The sequence below is a fragment of the Sphaerodactylus townsendi genome, linkage group LG01 (assembly GCF_021028975.2).
Source record: "Sphaerodactylus townsendi isolate TG3544 linkage group LG01, MPM_Stown_v2.3, whole genome shotgun sequence".
NCBI classification, from domain to species: domain Eukaryota; kingdom Metazoa; phylum Chordata; class Lepidosauria; order Squamata; family Sphaerodactylidae; genus Sphaerodactylus; species Sphaerodactylus townsendi.
Genome location: NC_059425.1, coordinates 5,850,233 through 5,871,319, shown reverse-complemented (window position 1 = coordinate 5,871,319; position 21,087 = coordinate 5,850,233). Strand labels below are relative to the sequence as shown.

General features: G+C 51.0%; 1 protein-coding gene across 2 annotated transcripts in view; it reads left to right on the top strand.

Annotated features, from left to right (window-relative positions):
- The first annotated feature begins 859 nt into the window (after positions 1–859).
- PEAR1 (platelet endothelial aggregation receptor 1) overlaps positions 860–21,087 on the top strand; it is a 68,767-nt gene continuing 48,539 nt past the window's right edge. For both annotated transcript variants that reach the window (XM_048509569.1, XM_048509585.1), the window contains exon 1: positions 860–1,128. The gene's annotated coding sequence lies outside the window, so the exon portion shown is untranslated. The remainder of the gene's footprint in view (positions 1,129–21,087) is intronic.

The window sequence follows — 21,087 nt, the reverse complement described above, 5'->3', positions numbered from 1 at the left end:
GTGAGGGGCGTGGTAAATGCTCCCTTGAGAACGGCTCCAAGACTTCCCACTGCTTTGTGTCTGAGGCTGAGCTCTTCTGCTCACGGCAGAGGACCCTTTCTCAAGATGTCCCCAGGCGAGACTCAGCCTTTCTGTGGTGACGTGGAGAGAGTGTGTGGCAAATGCACATTTCCAATGGCTGCTCCAAATCTGTGGACCCCACCCCCACCCTTGCGCCACTGTCTAGTCCAAAACTGTGATTTTGCAACACATTTCCAAGTACGCACCCTCCTTGTTCACCACAAAATAAGGTGAAGACACAGGAACAGGATTTGGACTGTTCTGCACCAAAACATTATATTTGAATAATGTGAAGGCATCATCATCTTCCCAGTCCAAAAGTCGATTTGTTTGCTGTGTACAAAATGTGCGCTGCTGTTTCTTCTTGCCAAAAAATGAAACTTGAATAGCATTCCACTCCAAAGGAAACTGTTCCCATCTCTGGCAACCTGCCCGATTTATAGATGCCCAAAGGTAGAAGCCCAGCAGCCCCCAAAGTTGTACTCAGTAATATGCTCTTGATGGCAGGACCTGGGTCCCTCAGGCAAAGGGCCAGTGAAGAAATGGGATCAAAACCGCCCCGGGCTCTAGTGAAGATTTGAATACGGAGCAGTCTTTGAGGGCTTAATTTTCTGTGCTCCTCTCCTGCTTTCCGTTGGCAGCCAAAACTTGCCTTTTCACAAAGATCCCCACCAGACCTCTGCATAGCTCAGACTTCCTGAGGGTCAGCTGCAGATCCCAGCCCCTTCCTGCCTCCCCCTCCTTTCTCTTCTCGCCTCTCACCCTTCCTGGTCTCTGACCACCAGTGCTTCAGCGGCAGCCGAAACTGGGAAGGCAGCAACAGGCCGTGCTGGAGGGAAGAGGGATGGATGCTCTTTCATTCCCTCCATCCTGAGCAGGGGCAAAAAGTCCAGCTCCTGGATTCCAGTCCCTGCCCCCCCCCCCCCGCCTTGTACTTGCTGCCCTGCGTAGGTCAACCTTTCCTTTTTTAACTTTCTTTCCTGTGTGGGAGGCAGCTCGTGCCAGGAAGAGGTGGCCACTCACAGTCGCTGGCGGAGGATTCTTTCGGAGACTCACTCTCTGAGCAAGGTAAGCCCCCCGTGGACTGCGTGGATGGAGACGTCGGGATTCTTGGAGGCTGGTTGCTGTGGGTTTTCAGGGCTGTGTGGCCGTGGTCTGGTAGTTCTTGCTCCTGACGTTTCTCCCACATCTACGGCTGGCATCTTCAGAGGCGAGTCATGGTGAGATGTGTGTGTGAGACTATGTCATGGAGAGAAACACGTCTTCCTCTGAAGATGCCAGCCACAGATGTGCACGAAACGTCAACAGGGAAACATTAGCAGCAATAATAACTGCCAGACCCAAAAACCCACCAGAGCCCAATCAGGATTCCACTGCCGGCCTCTCCCGGGGGCTGTGTCCGGAAACAGGGGCCTTGGCTAGGTGGGGCTGGGAATCCAGTGCAGTTTGGAATGACTGAGCCAGCCGGGGTTCAGGCGCTAAACCTCTATCTCATGGAATGGGCGACTGGTTTCTTTCTGTATCATGATCCTGCAGAAACAGGATTCTGTTACTGTCTGTAGAAGTCACACTGAAGACATAGTTCTTTGTGGTTTGGCTTCTGTAGTCCACTGATGGAAAAACCTACATTGGACAATTTGTTTTTATGCCAACTGGAATTACAGGGCTCCCCTGCTTTGAATTTTGCAACCCTAAAATACAGAGAGGAGGAGGAAAAGGAAGAGGCGAATAGCTCTGCTAACCCTCGCTTAGCCTCTCTGGAGCAAGAAGGCCAGGACCACTGGCCAGAGTCCTGTTTCTTGCCACCCAAATGGTTGCTTGGGGTAGAGACAGGCACTTTTGGGGTTCTCTCCCAACCCCCAATTGAAATGTATGCAATACTTTCCTATCAAACCTAAATATATTTTATTGTTTTAACAAGTTAAAATGCCCAACTTATAGCTTAGTTAAAATTGTACTAACTGGCAGTCGTATGAAACTTTAAAAAATATAAATTTCTTGGGGTTATACAAGCAAAACTGCAAATATGTTGCACACCGGACAGGGAGGTTCAAACTGCTGCACTCTTCACTACTGCAGCACACACCTCTTAAGACTTGCAATCTACGTAGTATGCAAAAATAAAAGTAGGGCAGAAATTCTCACAACAGTTACAATAGATAGAACTACCTACATATTTGGATACCAAGTTAAACTTTGTAAAAACTGAATTCTTCTAGGGTGTTGTGGAATGCCATCTTACAATGCATTCCTCTGAAGATATACATAGGAATTACATTCTAATGGCCTTACATATACTATGTTTATATTACACATTTTGAATAAAACTTCATCTGACAAAAAAATTCACTTCAACAAAAAGAAAAATCATTGGAATTTTTCTCAGTGCTCCCAGTATTTACCAATCTTGCCTGAGGGCCAGAGCAAGGGACAGGAGGAGCTAATCAGCGTGGGAATACTTCAGGAATGATTAGTTAGAACTTTTTTAAAGTTTAGTTCATGCTTTGAAACGATGTAATTTGGGACGTAAACCCCAGAGGCTTCCGCAGATTTGAAGTTCAGGGATTTGAACTTGTCTGGGGAAGATGTTTGAGATCTGTGAATTCCCCTCATCCCCGTCTTTAACAAAAGGCTTCTGACAGAGTGAGCTGCAGGTATGGTTGAGTGGATCAACTGGGACTGGCCAAAGGATGGTTGCGTTTATTTACATTAAAAAATTACCTGCCTCCTTTCCAGAGGACTTCCTTCCTGGCTGTTGCATTTGTCTCAGATTCTGACTCCTGCGCAGGTGGGCTTTTGGTAAATGTTCACTACTCTGGAAAATGTTCCATGCCCTGTTAGAATAATAGACTATGGTCAGGGATCGTGCTTGACAGAAACCAGCATTTACAAAAGCTGGTGGTATTAGCGGGTCTGGTTTCCTTTGGAGTTTTGGAGGGTTTGTAAGACACAACTCTTCAGAAGGGGCTTCGGCTCTTTGTGATAAATGCCTTGCCGGTACTTTGTGTTTTGATTTTCTGATGGCTGTGTTCATTTAATTGTAATTTTGCTGTTTTTAAGAACTATGTTTTATATAATGTTTATCCCAGTTAAATGGGAGAAAGGTGACTGTATACATGTTTTAAATAAATAAATTCATTTATAGACTATTGAGATAAAAACAAGTCGTGGGCTTTAAAACCCCACAAGATGGTCCTCAACCCAGTGAAAGACGATAAAACAGTTTTTTAAAAGGTGACAGGCCTTATTTGAAAGTCTGGATAAGCAGACCGTCCACAATGCAGACCTTCCCCCCCCTGCCCCCCTCCTTATTCCAGATGAGTCTCACAATCCAGGCTCATCTGGGCTCCCAGCGAAGGGCAGGCAAGTAGGGGGGATCGTGCATTGCCTGTCTGTTGATGTCCTGCTAGTTCAACCCAAGAGCTCCGGGTCGGAGGCTCCCTGCTCAGGGCAGGATGGGCGCTTAACTGGCCAAATGCTGGGATTGCCAACTCTGGGTTGGGAAACACCGGGAGATTTGGGGAGTGGTGCCTTTGGAGGGTGGGATTTGGGGAGGGGAGGGGAGGGGCTTCAGCCGGGCGGGTGCCTCAACCTGAGATCAGGAGCGAGGGGTGGGAGGGTTGCTTCAGCCGGCCACCCCTCTGACGGGGCTGAATCTGGCTCCCCTGCTTGAGATGTTCCCTCCTCCTCCTGCCAGCTCAGTGATGGACGTGGGTCAGTGCCTGGTGGTCCTCCTCTCCTTGGCAAGCCAGGACAGGGGATGGCACTTGAAGGGGCTTGCAGAGTGTGCCAAAAAGTTCTCTGGGAACAATACCCCCTTGCAAGATGGTTAACTGGGTGAGGCTGAAGCCTGAGGGCCAGAGGGCACCTGTCCTCCGAGTGATGGGTCACCCCTTCCCTTTCTAGGGCTGCTGCTCCTCCCCTTCCCTGCTGCCTCCTTTGGGGGAGCTCCTTGGCTTCTGCCTCTGACTGCTGCTGCCTGGCAGGCTGGCACTATAGATCTTGGCCAATCTGCGGGCTTCTCTGGGCACACGTCCCGAAGCGCACTGTCCTTCTCAAGTGGCGCCCACCATTGGTGGGATCCAAAATTTTTAGTAACAGGTTCCCATGGGGGTGGGATTCAAACTGTGGCGTAGCACCAATGGGGCTGGGCGGGGCACGACGGGGGCATGGCTGGGCATTCCGGGGGCGGGGCATTCCTGGGCGGGGCTGTGGCAAGGACGCAGCCGCTGCGCCGGTCCTTGGGCGGGAAATGAATGCACGCAGGCGCAGGCTGCCACGCACGCCGGTGCACCTCCTGCTAGACCAGGGGTAGGGAACCTGCGGCTCTCCAGATGTTCAGGAACTACAATTTCCAATTGGCCATGCTGGTAGGGGCTGATGGGAATTGTAGTTCCTGAACATCTGGAGAGCCGCAGGTTCCCTACCCCTGTGCTAGACTGCTTCCAGTTCTGCGCGCTACTGCTGAGAGGAGGGGCGTAACTAAGGCAAAAATCACGTGGCAAAATCACCCATTAGTAACCCCCTCTCGGCACACACAAATAATTAGTAACCTACTCTTGGGAACCTGTGAGAACCTGCTGGATCCCACCTCTGGCGCCCCCGCTCACAAAGCGGATCTTGGAAACTTGGCGCCTTTGGGAATTGCCTCTTGCTCAGCGGCCTCTTGCTCAGTCCCTCGCTGTTTTCCTCTGTCCACGACTGAGTCTCTTCTCCTGACGTCTTACTTGGATTTAATGCACTTGCGGAGGGAGGCCCAGGCCCAGGGGTGGGATTCAGCCGGTTCGCACCACTTCAGCAGAACCGGTTGTTAAAATGGTGCTTGTAAGCAGCCACTTGTTTAATTATTTGAATTCCATCACCAGAACCGGTTGTTAAATGATTTGAATCCCACCAGTGACTCGGCCTCTGCACTAAGTGGAGGGTTTGGGATAACAGTTCTTTTGGGACAGCTCCAGTGGCCGGGGGAGGGGGGTGCGGGGGGGGGGTCTGTCCTGCTGACTCTTCTCCTCCTCCTGTGCGTGACTGCTGGACCTCGGCCATCTCATGGGGCTCAGGAAGGGAGCCAGGGGGAAGAAGAGCACAATTCTGCTCTGCGTACACATTCCTGGCAGCCATTCCGGGTCCTGGCCCTTCCCAGAGAAACTCCCAGCCCTCTAACGTGTTGGCTGTTGTGCAGCCTTTGAGCACACGGGCGTGCAGAGCTGTGTGGGAAGGAGAGGAGCAGCAGTGGCAATGCATAAGGGGTGGCCCTTCGGGCTGGCTGTCCTTTCCAAGCCTCCTCCCTCTTCGGCTGATGCTCCCGACTGGTCATCGCCCACTTGCTCACTTCCTATAAACAGGAAAATGGAAACGAGCTGACATGAGCTCTGGGGGTAAATGGCAGCTTCCTGTCCGCGTGCACGGGGGGGGGGGCGGGGGATGGGAACTGATAAGGGCAGAAGGAGAGCCACGGGTGATTCTCCATGCCAGCAAGAGCACTCTGTGGCCGGCAACTAATCCCCGCCACAGCTTCTGTTTCGTAGTCCTTACAGACGGGTGGTTCTTTATCACTGTATGTTGTTGGCTCGCAATTGGCAGAGATAATTTGTTGTTTCCCATGTCAGGCCTTGACACATTTCCTTTGGATTTAGGAGTCTGGCCTCACTCGCCCACACCAAATACAGGGTTTTCTCAGTCGCATTAAGCAGCTGTAATATTGCCTAAGCTATAAGTGGGCTCCCAACAGGCCTGAACAAACGTGTCCCTTGGTATTTATCAGGGGCTGTTCTTGACCTCCGTGCCGCAAAAAGCTTCAACAGTCCATTTGCACACATCGAGCCTCTGTTAAAGAGACAGGACATTTCTCCCCCCAGCAGTGGGCAACCTGAAGTCCAGCAGGTCTAAGCGGGAGGGGGCCTCAGTGGCAGCTGGCCCAGGGCTCTGGAATGCCTCCTCCGACCAGGGGAGCAGAACTGCCGCTTCTTTTTCGGAGGGGGGCAACTTGCACATGAGGATGGTTTCCCGAAGAGACCAGTCCAGGAAAAATGTGGGCGTCAGAATATGCTGTCTTTCCCTGCCTCCCCCTATCTCTTCTTCCGTTTCCTTGTCATTTTTTGAAGCAACATCAATTTGATTATCCAGCAGCAACGTCAGACCCACGATCACCCCCAGGCTGTTCACGGGTTCAGCAAGGGTCAGCCGAACCCCACTGAAAGCAGGGAGCAGAATATCCTTCAAGATCCCCACCTTTCTCCTAACCGATGTTGTCTTTCCCAATCTTTGCTTCAGTTTATTCAGCCATTTAACCACAGCAGCCAAGCAGGGATCCAGGACCTGTACTCCATCACCAGGAGATTTAGAGGACAGGCAGGCAGGCAGGCAGGCAGGCAGGCAGGCAGGCAGGCAGGCAGGCAGGCAGGCAGGCAGGCAGACAGACAGACCCCAAACCTATAAATGATTTACATGGAGGTTGAAGAGCCCGGGGGATAGGATTGCACAAGATAGATCTCATACCAAGGATAGCTGGTCTCCAATGGCAATTCTTTGAGTCTGGTTAGTGAGGAATCATTCCAGCCAGTCCAACACATTTATTTATTTATTTATTTATTTACTTACTTACTTACTTACTTACTTACTTACTTACTTACTTACTTACTTACTTACTTACTTACTTACTTACTTACTTACTTACTTATATATATTGGACTTTGTTGGATTTTATAGGCCGCCTCACCCCCGAAGGCTGCCTCTGATGTCTACTTCTGCTTGATCATGACCACTGAATGGAAGCAAGAATAATCGTTGGGTATTTTCCTTCCATTCTATTTGCATGGCAGTCTAGTGCAGGGGTCAGCAACCTTTACCACCCAAAGAGCCATTTGGACCCGTTTTCCACGGCCCCGAAGATCTACCGAGCTGGAGAGGCGGCTCCACACGGAGCCGGCTCTGGTTCGGCCCCTCCACTAACCTTTTCCTTCCAGTGCTGGGAGGCGGAGGCGCCAGGCAGGGAAACCCCCTCTGCCCGACAGAGCAAGCAGCCGCCTGCTCCATGGAGCAGAGGGGGGGATGGCAGACGGAGGATGGCAGCTGCTCTGGAGGGACATGCCCACGCTACCCTCCGATCTCCAGGCCATGTGGAGCCACAGTATAAGGCTGAAAGAGCCACATGCGGCTCTGGAGCCACAGGTTGCAGACCCCTGGTCTAGTGGGCCTGCTTCACAACATTCGCTTGGTGTGTACACTGACAATCGTCTGTACGAAAACACAAGAACACACGCACCTGTGCATCTACTGAATCAGATCCTCAGTCTGACGGAGGTGGTAGGAAAGACACATTTTCCTCCCGTGGCTTTGGAATGTCCACGAACGTTGCCCTCGGCTGCCTTTAAGCTTCAGCGTGGGACCGGAGTGTGTTACTGAGCAGACTTATGAAGAATAGAACCAAATCTCTAACTGTCCTTCATCTCCGAGCCTTCAGTCCTCCTGGGCGTCTTTCTTGCCTCTGCTCCAGCTTCTGCAGTTGTCTCTGCCTGGTTGTCAGGGTCATAACTCCCGGTGGGCAGCATCTGAGTGAACAAATACAAATCAAACTCTGGAAAGACAGAGGTAATACTGGATGGGAAGGCAGAGATCTTGAAGGATATTATCCTTCCTATTTCTGAGGGGGATCAGCCGTCGACCCTGAAGACTCAGCTAAGAGCCTGAAGGTTATCCTGGATCCAACGAGGCTGCTGGAGAAGCAAGTGGCAAAAAAGACTTTCTTCCAGCTCAGCCTAGCCCAGGAGACGGCCCCTGCCTTGGTGCAGCTGCTCATGCGGCCACCGAGATTCTTTGCAGGGCGACATCAAGACCAAGCCGGTGCAATGATGGGGTGCATCAGGCTCCCCTCAAAATCCATTTGGAAACTTCATTTGGGGCAGAAGGACCCAGTTCACTCGTTATTGGGGACCAGATGCAGCAGGCCTATTAGTGCCAACCTACAGTCACTCCCCTGACTGCCCATCAGTCACTGGGCTCAATTGAAAAAATAGGATCTCACCTACAACGTCCTTCCCGGCCTTCAGCCCCAAATACCTGCAGGACGGCCTCTCCCCCTTTGCTCCACCACCACAGCTTTCCTCACCCAAGCGAGGCTTTCTCCGGGTGGCCAACTTCCTTGTCCGTTGCGGCCTCCACCTGTTGAATGGCTGCCCGAGGAGGTCAGGAAGGCTCCACCTCTTCTGGCTTTCTACAAGGGACTCAAAACTGATTATTGAAGGGGGGGGGTTCTATGCAGGCAACGGGACGGCACCATTACAAAAGGCTTCACAGTGACACTTGGATAAATTACTGGAGAGGGTGGCCTGCGTGTGTCTTGGCTGCTGCTGCATAATTTTGCATTATTGAATATGTCATGTTAACACTTCTGTTTGGCTTCAGTTGTAGTTTTTAGATTTCTGGCTGGACCTACAAACCACAAGCTCTTTCACTTTGTGATGAGTGTCCCATCTTGTGTAATTATGTAGCCTCAGCTTATGGGTTCTGTGGGGCAGAACTTGGAAGGCGTTGGCGACAACTACATTTTAAACAAAATGGTTTACTTTTCCTTAACATATAACACTTAAATACTTATTTAACATAACAGTTCAAGGTCCTGTTCAAGTTTCATTCCAAGTCCTTCTAATTACAGTCTGATGATGCCAAGTCCGTTTCTTCCTGCTGGTGGTCGGCTCATGGAGAGGCTGGGTGAACTGGATTCAAGATGATGAAGGCCCCCAAAAGAACTCCCACCATGGCATTTATTATTTTATTTATTTTGTTCGATTTATGAGATGTCCTTCAGTAAACAAAGACATTTGCTGGGAGAGTCATTCGCTGGGTGTACAAACTAGTATTAGAGACAGCTGGCTGAGGCCCAGATGGGAGCAACAGAACAGGCAGAAGAGGACAGTGGTGGGAGCAGGAAGGAAACCCTGCCCTAGAGCATCTTCCCGGGATGCAGGGATTGCAGCACCCAAAGTCTCTTGAGCAGTCACAGCTGCTGCCTTGGCCTGTGATGGTCCTTAAGCATTAAAGAGCCACCTGTGACGCAGCAAGGCAGGTTGTGCTGTCCATGTGCACCTTCCTGCCGGAGTTGGCGCTTTCCCTGTGCACCACGTCTAGCGTGACTCCTGCCTCCCTGCAGACATCTGGAAGACGACGGCTGGTGTCTGTCTTGTGCTTCAGAGACCGGGCACGACTGTTCTGCCTGAGCCATCAGGTTGCCGAACTTCCAGAGTGTGGGAATAGGCAATGTCTGGTATACTGAGAAAAGGAGGAGAAGACCCTGCAGGGGGCAACGAGAGGGCAGTGAAACAGAGCAGAGAGGTCAGCCCCGTCTCTCCTGTCAAGGGTCACTCCTGGTCTGTCTCCAGATTGCTGCTCTTATTTTATTTTATTTTATTTTATTTTATTTTATTTATTTATTTATTTATTTATTTATTTATTTATTTATTTATTTATTTATTTATTTGTTTGTTTGTTTGTTTGTTTGTTTGTTTGTTTATTTGTTTGTTTGTTTGTTGGGTTTATAAACCGCCCTCCCCCGGAGGGCTCAGGGCGGTGTACAATACAAGTAGAGCACAATCAATTTAAAATACAATAAATATAAGTTAAGATGGCTCTAGTAAAAATAAACCCTACCCCATTAAAATGCAGCTGATAAACTAATATTAACATTAGCTCAAGATGGCGCCTACCATCTATTCCCTCTAAAACATACACCAGAAAAGAAGGGCGGTAGGGGCCACATGATATTACAGCGGCAAGCAGAAGGGAAAGAAGGAAGGAAGGGGCCCCTTATCAACAGCTAGTCTCCCCAAAGGCCCGGTGGAACAGTACGGTCTTGCAGGCCCTGCGGAAATCAGCGAGGTCCCGCAGGGCCTGGACAGTTGGTGGAAGGGCGTTCCACCAGGCGGGGGCCAGAGCTGTGAAGGCTCTGGCCCGGGTGGAGGCTAGCCGTATCATGGAGGGGCCAGGGATCACCAGTAAATTGGCCTCTGCCGAACGCAGAGACCGATTCGGGACATATGGGGTAAGACGGTCCCGCAGGTACGGAGGTCCCAGGCTGCACAAGGCCTTAAAGGTTAACACCAGCACCTTGAAAGTGATTCGGTATTCAATGGGTAGCCCGTGCAAGCGGCGAAGCACAGGTGTGATGTGTTCTCTCATGGCACCCCCTGCAAGCATACGAGCCGCCGCATTCTGGACCATTTTCAATCTCCGAATCAGACGCAAGGGAAGGCCCGCGTAGAAGCGAAGTTGCAATAGTCTAGCCTGGAGGTGACGTTGCATGGACCACAGTGGCCAAGTCGGTTTGGGAGAGGAAGGGGCCAGCCGCCGGGCCTGGCGAAGATGGTAGAACGCCACCCGGGTAATATGGGCCACCTGGGTCTCCATTGAAAGAGACGAATCCAGGTGGACCCCCAGGTTGCGGACAGAGGGGGCTGGTGCCAATAGAGCCCCCTCCCACTCCGGCGGCTGGAAATCCCCCACCTCCCCCTCACGTCTCAGCCAGAGGATCTCTGTCTTCGATGGATTCAGCTTCAACCTGCTCTGTCTCAACCATCCAGCCACGGCCTCCAAACAATGCTGGAGAGCCGCAGGGGCGGCTGCCGTTCTCCCCTCCATCAACAGAATGAGCTGGGTATCATCAGCATACTGATGACACGTCAGCCCAAAGCTCCGCACCAACTGAGCAAGGGGTCGCATATAGATGTTAAATAATAGTGGGGACAACAGCGCTCCCTGAGGCACACCACAATGAAGTGAGCACCTCCGGGATACTTGGTCCCCACACCACACTTGCTGCGTCCAGTCCCGGAGAAATGAGACAATCCATTTAAGGACAGTGCCCCGCACCCCGGAAGCGGCCAGGCGGTGGGCCAAAAGGTCGTGATCGACCACATCAAACGCTGCGGTTAGATCTAACAAAACCAGCAGCGCCGATCCGCCTCGGTCTAGTTGTAAGCGGAGCAAATCTGTGACGGCAACGAGAACAGTCTCCGTCCCATGCCCAGCACGGAAACCAGACTGGAAGGGATCAAAAGCCGATGCGTCCTCCAGGAAACCCCGAAGCTGCTCCAACACCACTCTCTCAACTACCTTCCCCAGGAACGAAAGATTCGAAACGGGGCGGTAATTGGCCAGATCACCAGGATCTAACGATGGTCTTTTCAAGAGTGGGCGGACCACTGCCTCCTTCAACCCACCAGGAAAAACTCCTTGCTCAAGGGAGCTATTGATGATACTCAACAGGTGGGGTCGTAACTCCGCCTGGCATGCTTTAATAAGCCAGGAGGGGCACGGGTCCAGAGGACAGGTAGTAGGTCTAACAGCAGCCAGGGTCCTGTCAACAGCGGCTTCTGAGAGCAGGGAGAACTGGGCCAAACAAGGGCCAGAAGATGGCAAGGGAGCCTCCAGTTCACTTATTGACTCTAAGGTGGCAGGAAGGTCTTGGCGGAGCGACACGACTTTATCTGCAAAGAAACTCATAAATGCCTCACAGCTGATAGCCAATTGACAATTTGTCGACCCCTCAGACAATGAGGTCAAAGACCGAATAATACGAAACAATTGAGCCGGGCGGGAGCTAGCAGATGCGAGGGAGAAGGAGAAGAAGATTCTCTTCGCCTCTTTAGTCGCCACCTCATAGGCCTTCATAAACGTCCTATAAGATGTTCGTGTAGCCTTGTCACGAGTTTTCCTCCACACTCGCTCTAGTCGTCTAAGTTCCCGCTTCATACGGCGTTACCTCCTCAGTATACCAAGGGGCCAGCCGCGAGCGGGGGCGTAGAGGACGCCAGGGAGCAACCACCTCGATGGCATCAGAAAGACGGGAGTTCCAGTCTTCCACTAGCTCATCGAGGGTGCCGGTGGGTTCAGAGTCCCGCAGAGCATTCAGGAATCCAATAGGATCCATAAGTCTCCGCGGGCGGACAAAAATTCGTCCATCGCCTAGACAGGGGTGTTGTGGCACGTCCATCCGAACCTTCAGGGCATAATGGTCAGACCATGGCACCCTATCAATAGAGGACATGACCATATTAACCCCTGACCCGAAAACCAAGTCCAATGTGTGCCCGGCCTCATGAGTGGGGCCAGAATTTACTAGAATAGAATAGAATAGAATCTTTATTGGCCAAGTGTGATTGGACACACAAGGAATTTGTCTCCGGTGCATATGCTCTCAGTGTACATAAAAGAAAAATACATTTGTCAAGAATCATAAGGTACAGCACTTAATGATTGTCATATAGGTCTAGTAAGCAATCAGGAAACAATCAGTAGTAATGAAAACATAAAATGTAAAATCATAAAATAAAATAAAATAAAATAAAATGTCAGCACAGGCTATAGTCATACAGTCATAAGTGGGAGGAGATGGGTAATAGGAATGATGAAAAAAGTAGTGCAGTAATTATATAATAAGTATATAATAAATAGTTTAACATTATCGAGGGAATTATTTGTTTAACAGAGTGATGGCATTTGGGAAAAAACTGTTCTTATGTCTAGTTGTCTTGGTGTGCAGTGCTCTGTAGCGACGTTTAGAGGGTAAGAGTTGAAACAGTTTATGTCCAGGATGCGAGGGGTCAGTAAATATTTTCACAGCCCTTTTTTTGACCTGTGCAGTATACAGGTCCTCAATGGAAGGCAGGTTAGCAGCAATTGTTTTTTCTGCAGTTCTGATTATTCTCTGAAGTCTGTGTCGATCTTGTTGGGTTGCAGAACCAAACCACACAGTTATAGAGGTGCAGATAACAGACTCAATGATTCCTCTGTAGAACTGTATCAGCAGCTCCTTGGGCAGTTTGAGCTTCCTGAGTTGGCACAGAAAGAACATTCTTTGTTGTGCTTTTTTGATGACATTTTTGATATTAGGTGACCATTTTAGGTCATGAGATATGATGGAGCCTAGAAATTTAAAGGTCTCTACTGTTGATACTGTGTTGTCTAGTATTATGAGAGGAGGTAGGATGGGAGGGTTTCTCCTGAAATCTACCACCATTTCTACGGATTCCTCTAAGGAGAGGCCCAGTGCCGCCATGGATGACACCAGGTCCGCAGCCACTACACATGAGGCGGCGTCGACATGGACGTTGAAGTCCCCCAATACAATAAGCCTGGGGAGCCGCAACGCCCAGTCCGCCACCACCTCCAGCAGCCTCCAGCACCTTAGGGCGATATCCTCCTTCTTCTCAAAGGTCCCACACTCAGTCTCTCTGGTGATGTGCTAAGGACACTCTTCACTCTCCAGCATGTTGGCTCCCAAGTACAACTTGAGCTACATTTTTATCAGGTTGAGCACCTCTGCTGTGCTAATTACTCTGCCACCGCAAAGCCGGTCCGACAGTTCTTGGGATCAGAATGCTGGACCAGACTCTTCTGGCAAAGACTTCTACATGGTGCGTGGGAGTGGGGTGGGGTGGGGTGGGGATCTTACCACCACTGGCAAGAGTGAATGAGCTGCTAGGGCCATGGTGGTGAATCTATGGCACTCCAGATGTTTGTGGACTACAATTCCCATCAGCCCCTGCCAGCATGGCCAATTGGGACTGATGGGAATTGCAGTCCACGAACATCTGGAGTGCCATAGGTTCGCCACCACTGTGCTAGCGTCAGGGGAATTGCTGACAGACTCTTTGATCAGCCTCTGCCTGACCTTATGGGTAACCAGAGGCCTCTGCCAACCTTGCAATGCTGTGAACGCCTCGTTCTAGCCTGCCCCAGGGAGCCTCCCCCCCCCCAAAGTGCTGTGGGACAACCTAGTTTTAAGTGGGGTGGTTTTGTTACAAGCCTCCCAGATATATCCCAGCACACTTTGGTTTTATTGCATTGATACCAGAGCTTCCTTCCCCAATGGCTCCTCAGTTCTCCCAATGCAAATGACATCAGCATCTAGACTTACATGTCCTCACAACAGCCCTGTGAGGTAGCCAGTGGCAGCGCCAAGGGGCGGGGGGCGTGATGCGCCGGGCACGCACCAGTGTGGGGGCAGGGCAGAGTGTGGCAGGGGCTCAGGGGGCATGCATGCCCCGGACGCAGCTCCCCCTCACTCTGGCCCTGCGAGGTATCTCAGGTCAAGAGTGTGCGACCCAGCAGAGTGGGAGTCTTTGGCAGCAAAATTAACCAGTGGCCATTTCCACAAAAGTCAGCAAAACCTGTTCTGGCACTGTAAGCCGTCCTGAGTCAGAGGCCTCTTCACCAGGTGGGGGAAGGGCGTGTCCACAAGGCTGAGGTTTTTCTATTAATGACACCAAACAGCTGGAAAGGTTGCGGGGGGAGGGGCAGGAGGGGAGCAGGTGATGTTACAAGTGGCCAGTTCAAAACAAGATCCCACCAACATGGTAGTACTAATCAGTGCCCTGTAGATGGGCAAAGAAGACCCTCCAGGCAGAAGGAGGCACGAGGGGTCACGTGCTGCTGGACTAGTCCAAATAACTCCTCACCAGCTGAACTCAAAGCGTTGCTGCGCTTGGGGTGCCTCCGGGGGTGGCTTCACCCTGCATTCGGTGGAGGCTTCAGTGGCGTAGGAGGTTAAGAGCTCGTGTATCTAATCTGGAGGAACCGGGTTTGATTCCCAGCTCTGCCGCCTGAGCTGTGGAGGCTTCTCTGGGGAATTCAGATTAGCCTGTGCACTCCCACACACGCCAGCTGGGTGACCTTGGGCTAGTCACAGCTTCTCGGAGCTCTCTCAGCCCCACCCACCTCACAGGGTGTTTGTTGTGAGGGGGGAAGGGCAAGGAGATTGTCAGCCCCTTTGAGTCTCCTACAGCAGAGAAAGGGGGGATACTAATCCAAACTCTTCGTCTTCTTCTTCTTCTTCATCATCTTCTTCTTCTTCTCCTTCTTCCTCCTCCTCCTCCTCTTCTTCTTCTTCTTCTTCTTCTTCTTCTTCTTCTTCTTCTTCTTCTTCTTCTTCTTCTTCTTCTTCTTCATTTCCTCTTGGCTCGCCCAGTTTCTCCTAGTGCCAGCCTCCTGTCTCTTCGTATATCCATCTGAGATTTCTGGCCTTCACACACTGCCCAAGAGTCCGCCTAGGAGACAGTCTGTGAGATCTCCAGGCATTTAAAATGTTCTCTAAAATAGGATCCACCCTGACCAAACAAGCCAGTGGGTGGGGGCGGGGTGGGGGCAGCGGGGGGGGGGAGGCATTTATTCTTGGCAGCTTCCTTGCTTCCCACGCAGGGACGCCTCACAGCACCCCGGACTTAATTGAAAGCAGATTGTTGCATTTTTCCCCTTTTTTTCTCACCAGCGGATTTTCTCCTGCTGGCCGCCCTCCAGACGCTCCCAGTGACGGCTACATAGCAAGCAGCCAGATGCTGGCGAGGAACCGTGGAGCAAAGCGCGAGGCTTTGAGCTGCATCCCACTATTTAGAGGTTGGGGGCTTGCAAAAGCCCCACACTTGGACTTACTTTTTCCCCCTTTCTAGTAGCAGAAGACAGGCAGGAAGCGGGGAGCTGATTCCTCCCAAGTGTGGCCCATCCTGTAGACAGCTCAGCTGAAGTGCCTTGCAGCCACCACGAAAGGGCTCTGCTCCTTAAAAGGTCATTTTGGAAACCTATTAACACAGTACGACCTTTTTTAAAAAAAAAATTAAAAGGCACAATCTGGGAAACCAGAAAGTTCAAAAACAGCAGCACTGAAGCCCTTGTTGCAAAAAAGAACGGATAATTAGATTAATGACTGATGACGTAACCATAGTGTCCCCTCCAGCACTGAAAAAGAGGAGATAATTAAGAAAGCTGGAAGAAAAAACCCACCATGAAATATAAAGTAGCTTTATATAAATATAAAGTAGCTTTTTGCAAATTCAATAGCATTTGGGCTTATTTAGACAAATATACCTTCATTATTTCTGTGTTTAACCAGGATTATAAACCAGATGGTAATTTGGGCTTGAAACATTTGGCACCCTCAACAGTGAAGGAGATCACCCCAAGAGATAATGCAGTCCAGTGTTTCTCATGGGAACTTCCCTTCTGCATTGCGTCTTCATGGCCCCAAGAGGCCTCTGTGCAGGCACAAAGTTTTAAGCAGGAGGCCATTTCCCCTAGTATCTCTTCCCTCTTACCCGGCTGTCTGGTGAGGCGGAGGAGGAGGAGTGTGCAATCTCAGTGTAAGTTACTAGACATTCCAAGCTGCCGTGCCTCTGTCTGAGTTACCGCTGCCTAAGAAACAAAAGCAGGATACGGCTTGAAAACCAAACGTATACCAGCCCGTGAGGCTGCCAACGCTCAGTAATGCTAGCTTGTTCTAGAAGGGGAGCTGCAATGGTTTAGGTCCAACTGTGGAGAATCCACCCAGTCCCATTCGCTTTACGCAGGGCAAGAAACGTACAAGTGCACCACGCCATGTAATGCCAGTTAGAAAGGTAAGAGCTCTTTATTCACAGTGGTTGTCTGTTTAGAGAGAAAAATTAATCTAATTGAGTTAACACTATAGCCACAGAAAATAAACAATTATTACATACATTAAAACCATTAAAACAGCGGTCAATACGATAATAACAGGCGTCTCATAACCCAATTAATTAAAAAGCCTCCCCAAAAGGAGGGAAAGGCCGGACTCCTCCTTAGGAGGGTAGCGTAGTTGTAAACAAAAGAATGGCTAAGGTAAATGAGTAAAGGGGGGGCGCCCTAATCAGCGACTGGGCACTCCAAAGGCCCAGCGGAACAACTCAGTCTTGCAGGCCCTGCGGAATTCACCAAGATCCCGCAGGGCCCGGACAGCTGGAGGAAGAGTGTTCCACCAGGCTGGGGCCAGGGCCGTAAAGGTCCTGGCTCATGTGGAGGCCAGCTGCATCATTGAGGGGCCAGGAACCACCAGCAAATTGGCCTCTGCTGAACACAGAGGCCGAGTAGGAGCATATGGGGTAATGCGGTCTCTAAGGTACGAGGGTCCCAGGCCACTGTTGTCTGTCACTGTGGTTAAAATTCACATGTTAGACTGGGGCTGTTTGGAAATGGCTGACCAGCTTCACACAATCTAAAACTGTCTGAATGTTTCCCTCTTGGATAGGCTGACCAGCTGTCCCGCTTTTGGCGGGACAGTCCCGCCTTCGCACAATTTGTCCCGCGTCCCGTGGGTTCTTTCCATTTTCCCGATTTTTGGGAGGCTGCCGCACTGCCTTCTGGGGCGCAAGGCAGTGCGGCAGCCTCCCGCGCGCACGGCCGCAGGAGCACTGCCTTCTGGGGTGCTGGCGTTTCCCACCCTGTGACAGGGCGGGAAACGGCAGCGCCCTAGAAGGCAGTGCGCTCCTGCGCCTGCGCCTGCACACGCCCACAGCCGCCTAATCCATCCCGGGTTCACAAGGTGACCATCTGGTCACCTTACTCTTGGAGAAAGATCAGAGGAACTGAAAGAAAAATCTTTGCAGTCCAGTTTTCCCTGCTCTCTCGCGGAGGAGGCAATATGGTTGCTTGCAATCCTATGGCTGGAGATTATCCCCTTTTCTGCCCACCTATGCTAGGATTCACAAGTGGAACAAATTCTGGAATCGTAGCCAAGGCTGAGGTGGAACTAGGGTGTGTATCTGGGGAGGGGGCTTCATTCCCACGCAGCCTCCAGCTGGTGCTAATAGGGAAACTCCAGAGGTTATTTCCTGTTTCTAGTCAGTTTGGGGGAAAAACTCATAGAAACACAAAACAGAGCTTTACTGGAGTGGTTTATTTACTAATTCTGAAGCATCCATATCTTATGCTGATGCACTCCAGATGTTATGCACATGTGTATTTTCAAGACATCATTCTGTTGCCCCGTTTCTCCACCTGGAAATGGCACAATTGTCTCTGTCAGAGCCTGAGCCATCCTAGCCGATCCCCCCTGGGACAGACCGTGGGTCTGGATTGCTTTGGGGTGCTGTTTATTCTCCCCCCTCTAATTCCTCCAGGGCCAAATGAGCCCACAGCCTCACCTCCTCCTCCTGTACTATAGGCAGGTGCAACAAGAGACAGACAGCTAGAAGAGGCCAGGGATCAGGAGTCGGGAAGTCCACGCACGGGGAGGACGAGGTGCCGGGCACGGGACGGCCGCAGCCTCACTTTCAGGGCGGCGTTTTATTTCTCATGAACTGCATGAACTCCTAACAAGCGGCTTCTGAGGTGGCTTACGAAATAAATACGAAATCTGGAGATAAAAACAATAGAGATGTGCGGGGAGGGGCTGGGGCATCTATGCACTGACCCATTAAATTGCAAGACACATAAACCATCTGCAATTAAATACGAAATCTGCAATTAAGTAGTTAAAACTGTGACAAATTATCTCCACCCAGAAATTCACCCCAGTATTTCAATGAGTGGGTCTACACTCTGTCCATGAGCAGGAACTGAGCTGCTGTCAGTTATGCTAACAGCTATGGCTGAAGCAGCATGACCCCCCCCCCATGCCCTGCTAGGACGTCACGCCCAAAAGGGACAGACAGAGAGGGGAACAGCCCAAGTGCTGGAATGTAAACTCCTCCTGCGGGACAGGAAGGTCGTCCTCAAGCAGAGGGAGAGAGACAGAGGCTATTTATTTGCACTCCGGACAGGAGGAAGAAGGTCGCTTCCTCTGGCATCTCGCTCTGGTCTTGGGAGCACGAGCCAGAAAGTGCCAACGTTCACTCTACTCGGGGATCCAAATCTTTGCACCAGAGGGGTGGGATCCCAGCAGGGATTCTTCCACCCAGTTCCCGAGAGGGGGGTTGGCCACTACTTAGTGGCCATTTGTGCCGAGAGGGGGTTACTAATGGGGTCCGCTTTTCCACCTCCACGCCCTCGCCTCCCCGAGAGGCCTCCTGCCTTTGAACGTGAAGGTTCCATATAGCAATTGCGACTAATAATGTAACTCCCTGAACTGGGTTAATCCCTTTCAGGTACTGCAATTCATGGATTCTCAGCCTTTCGTGCCTTTTATCTCACCCGTCGCTATCAAAGAACCTGTGTGTTTCACCATTGCTGTGCTCAGATTTGTGAGTTGGGGCATTTTCTATAATGTGATGATGATTTAGAAATGACCTGGTGCAAAAAAAAAATTGGGGGGTCATGGTGGGGTGGCTGCCCATGGGGGGGCATCCAACTCGGGTTTTGCCCAGGGCTCAGGTTTGCCTAGGTACGCCTCTGCCCCCTTTGCTGAGGGGGGGGCTGGCGAGGGAACCTGTTACTAAAATTTTTGGATCCCACCACTGCGTCTTGCCCTCATGGCCAAGGAGGGACTTCAGTGAGGGTTAATGCCATGGATTCCACCTTCAAAAGTGGCCGTTTTCTCCAGGGGAACGGATTTCTGTCACCTGGAGACAGGGGCGCATCTTTGGAAAATGGCTCCTAAGGGCGATGGCTGGAGGGTCGGTCCTCTTACTGGCCAGCTGTGTGTCTTGTGCGTCTGTGCATCAGGAGCCTCTCCCTGAAGCTCGGCTCGGCATCCAGGGGCTGACTGGTGGGCAGAGCCAGGTGAGACACATGGAGGGTGCAGCTGTGGTGGGCAGGCAGGAAGGGATGGTGCTCTCTTCAAGTGACCCCCAGGGCATGGGCCACACCTGCCATATCTTAAATATCCCATCAGTGACGAAGGGAGGGGAAACTGGCCACACGCCCCGCCCCCGCCCTTCCCCCTTCCCCCGCCACGTGATTGCAATGGCAGCACCCGGGGCAAGCCGCCCCAGATGTCCCCACTGCAGCTACGCCTCTGCATGCCGCTGCCTGGAGGTCAGTCAGAATAGTGGGGGATCTCCAGCCCCCGCCTGGAGGCTGGCAACCCTACTCCTAGCATTTATACCTGCATGCGCTTTTGTGAGTCGGAGCTGTCTTGGCCAGAAGAGGCGGGTTCGAGGGGAACGGAGCAGATCTCTAAGGCAACACGTGGGCAGCTCTGATGTCCCTCCAGAGTCTGAACACACCTCTGGAAAGGCAGTGTTGGGTCCTCGGCCAAGCAGAAAGGCTGGGCCTGCCGCAGCGGCTGATGCGTGGATATCCTGACTCGGCCAGCTCTGAGGAGGGCTCCCCTGTGTCCTCCCCCTTCCTGCCTTGCCTCTGACCCCACGGAGTCTAGCGGGGGCGGGGCGCATTCTTGGTGCAAGGTTTCTCTTCCTACTCATGTCCCAGACTCATGGCGGGTGGTCCATGTAACACTGCGTGAGGGTGGGCGAGGGGTGGGCTGGAGGCAGCTGCGGATGTCTGTGAGCCACCAGGAGTAGGAAGAAAGAGCCGTCTTCCCAATCTAATTAATTCCACCTGCCTGTCCAACCTGTGAACGGTTCGGTTCCCATTGAAATCAGTGGAGTTAACTTCAAAGTGCTTAACTTTGGCTGGATCACGGCCATTCCATGTCACAGTGTTGCAGCAATAATTGTCCCATTTTTGTGTTTGTATTAGATTCTTATCTTGGAAGTCACAATTGCAATTTATCCTGTGAATTTGAAATGAATTGCATCATTTCACTTTAATTATCAAACATTTCTCCACACTGCATTTCTATGTTGACCAAGTTAAATAGTTCAGTAATTCCAATTAGTTCAATAAGATCTTGTTCTAAATACAAAGAGGAACATGTGAAATAATTTAATGTGAAATTGTGTAGCCATATATATGAGAGGTCTATAGATATAGTTGCAGTTACATTTTACACAACAGAATATCTTTCTGATAGGTGGTCTTCTCCCTTGTGTCCAGCTCTGAAATTTCACTGCTGTTGAGGCAGGAAATGGCTTCCAGGACCTTCAGTTGACCTTATTGTGGGATGAAGAACAACGGCAAAGAAAAGTTAATCGTCGCAAGTAACAGACACTGAGGAATTCATGTGAAGTTGGCCTCTAACCAGGCACCGCTGAGTTAACAAACTAAAACTTAATCCTAACAAAAGGGAGGAGCTCGTGATGGGCAGAAGGATTGACCTAAAAATTGAGGCATCCCCTGTTCTGGATGGGATTGCTTTTCCTCTAAAGGAGCAAGTTTGCAGCTTGGGAAAAGAAGAGGAGGAGTAGTTTGGGTTTATACCCCACCTTTCTCTCCTGTAAGGAGTCTTAAAATGGCTTACAAACTCCT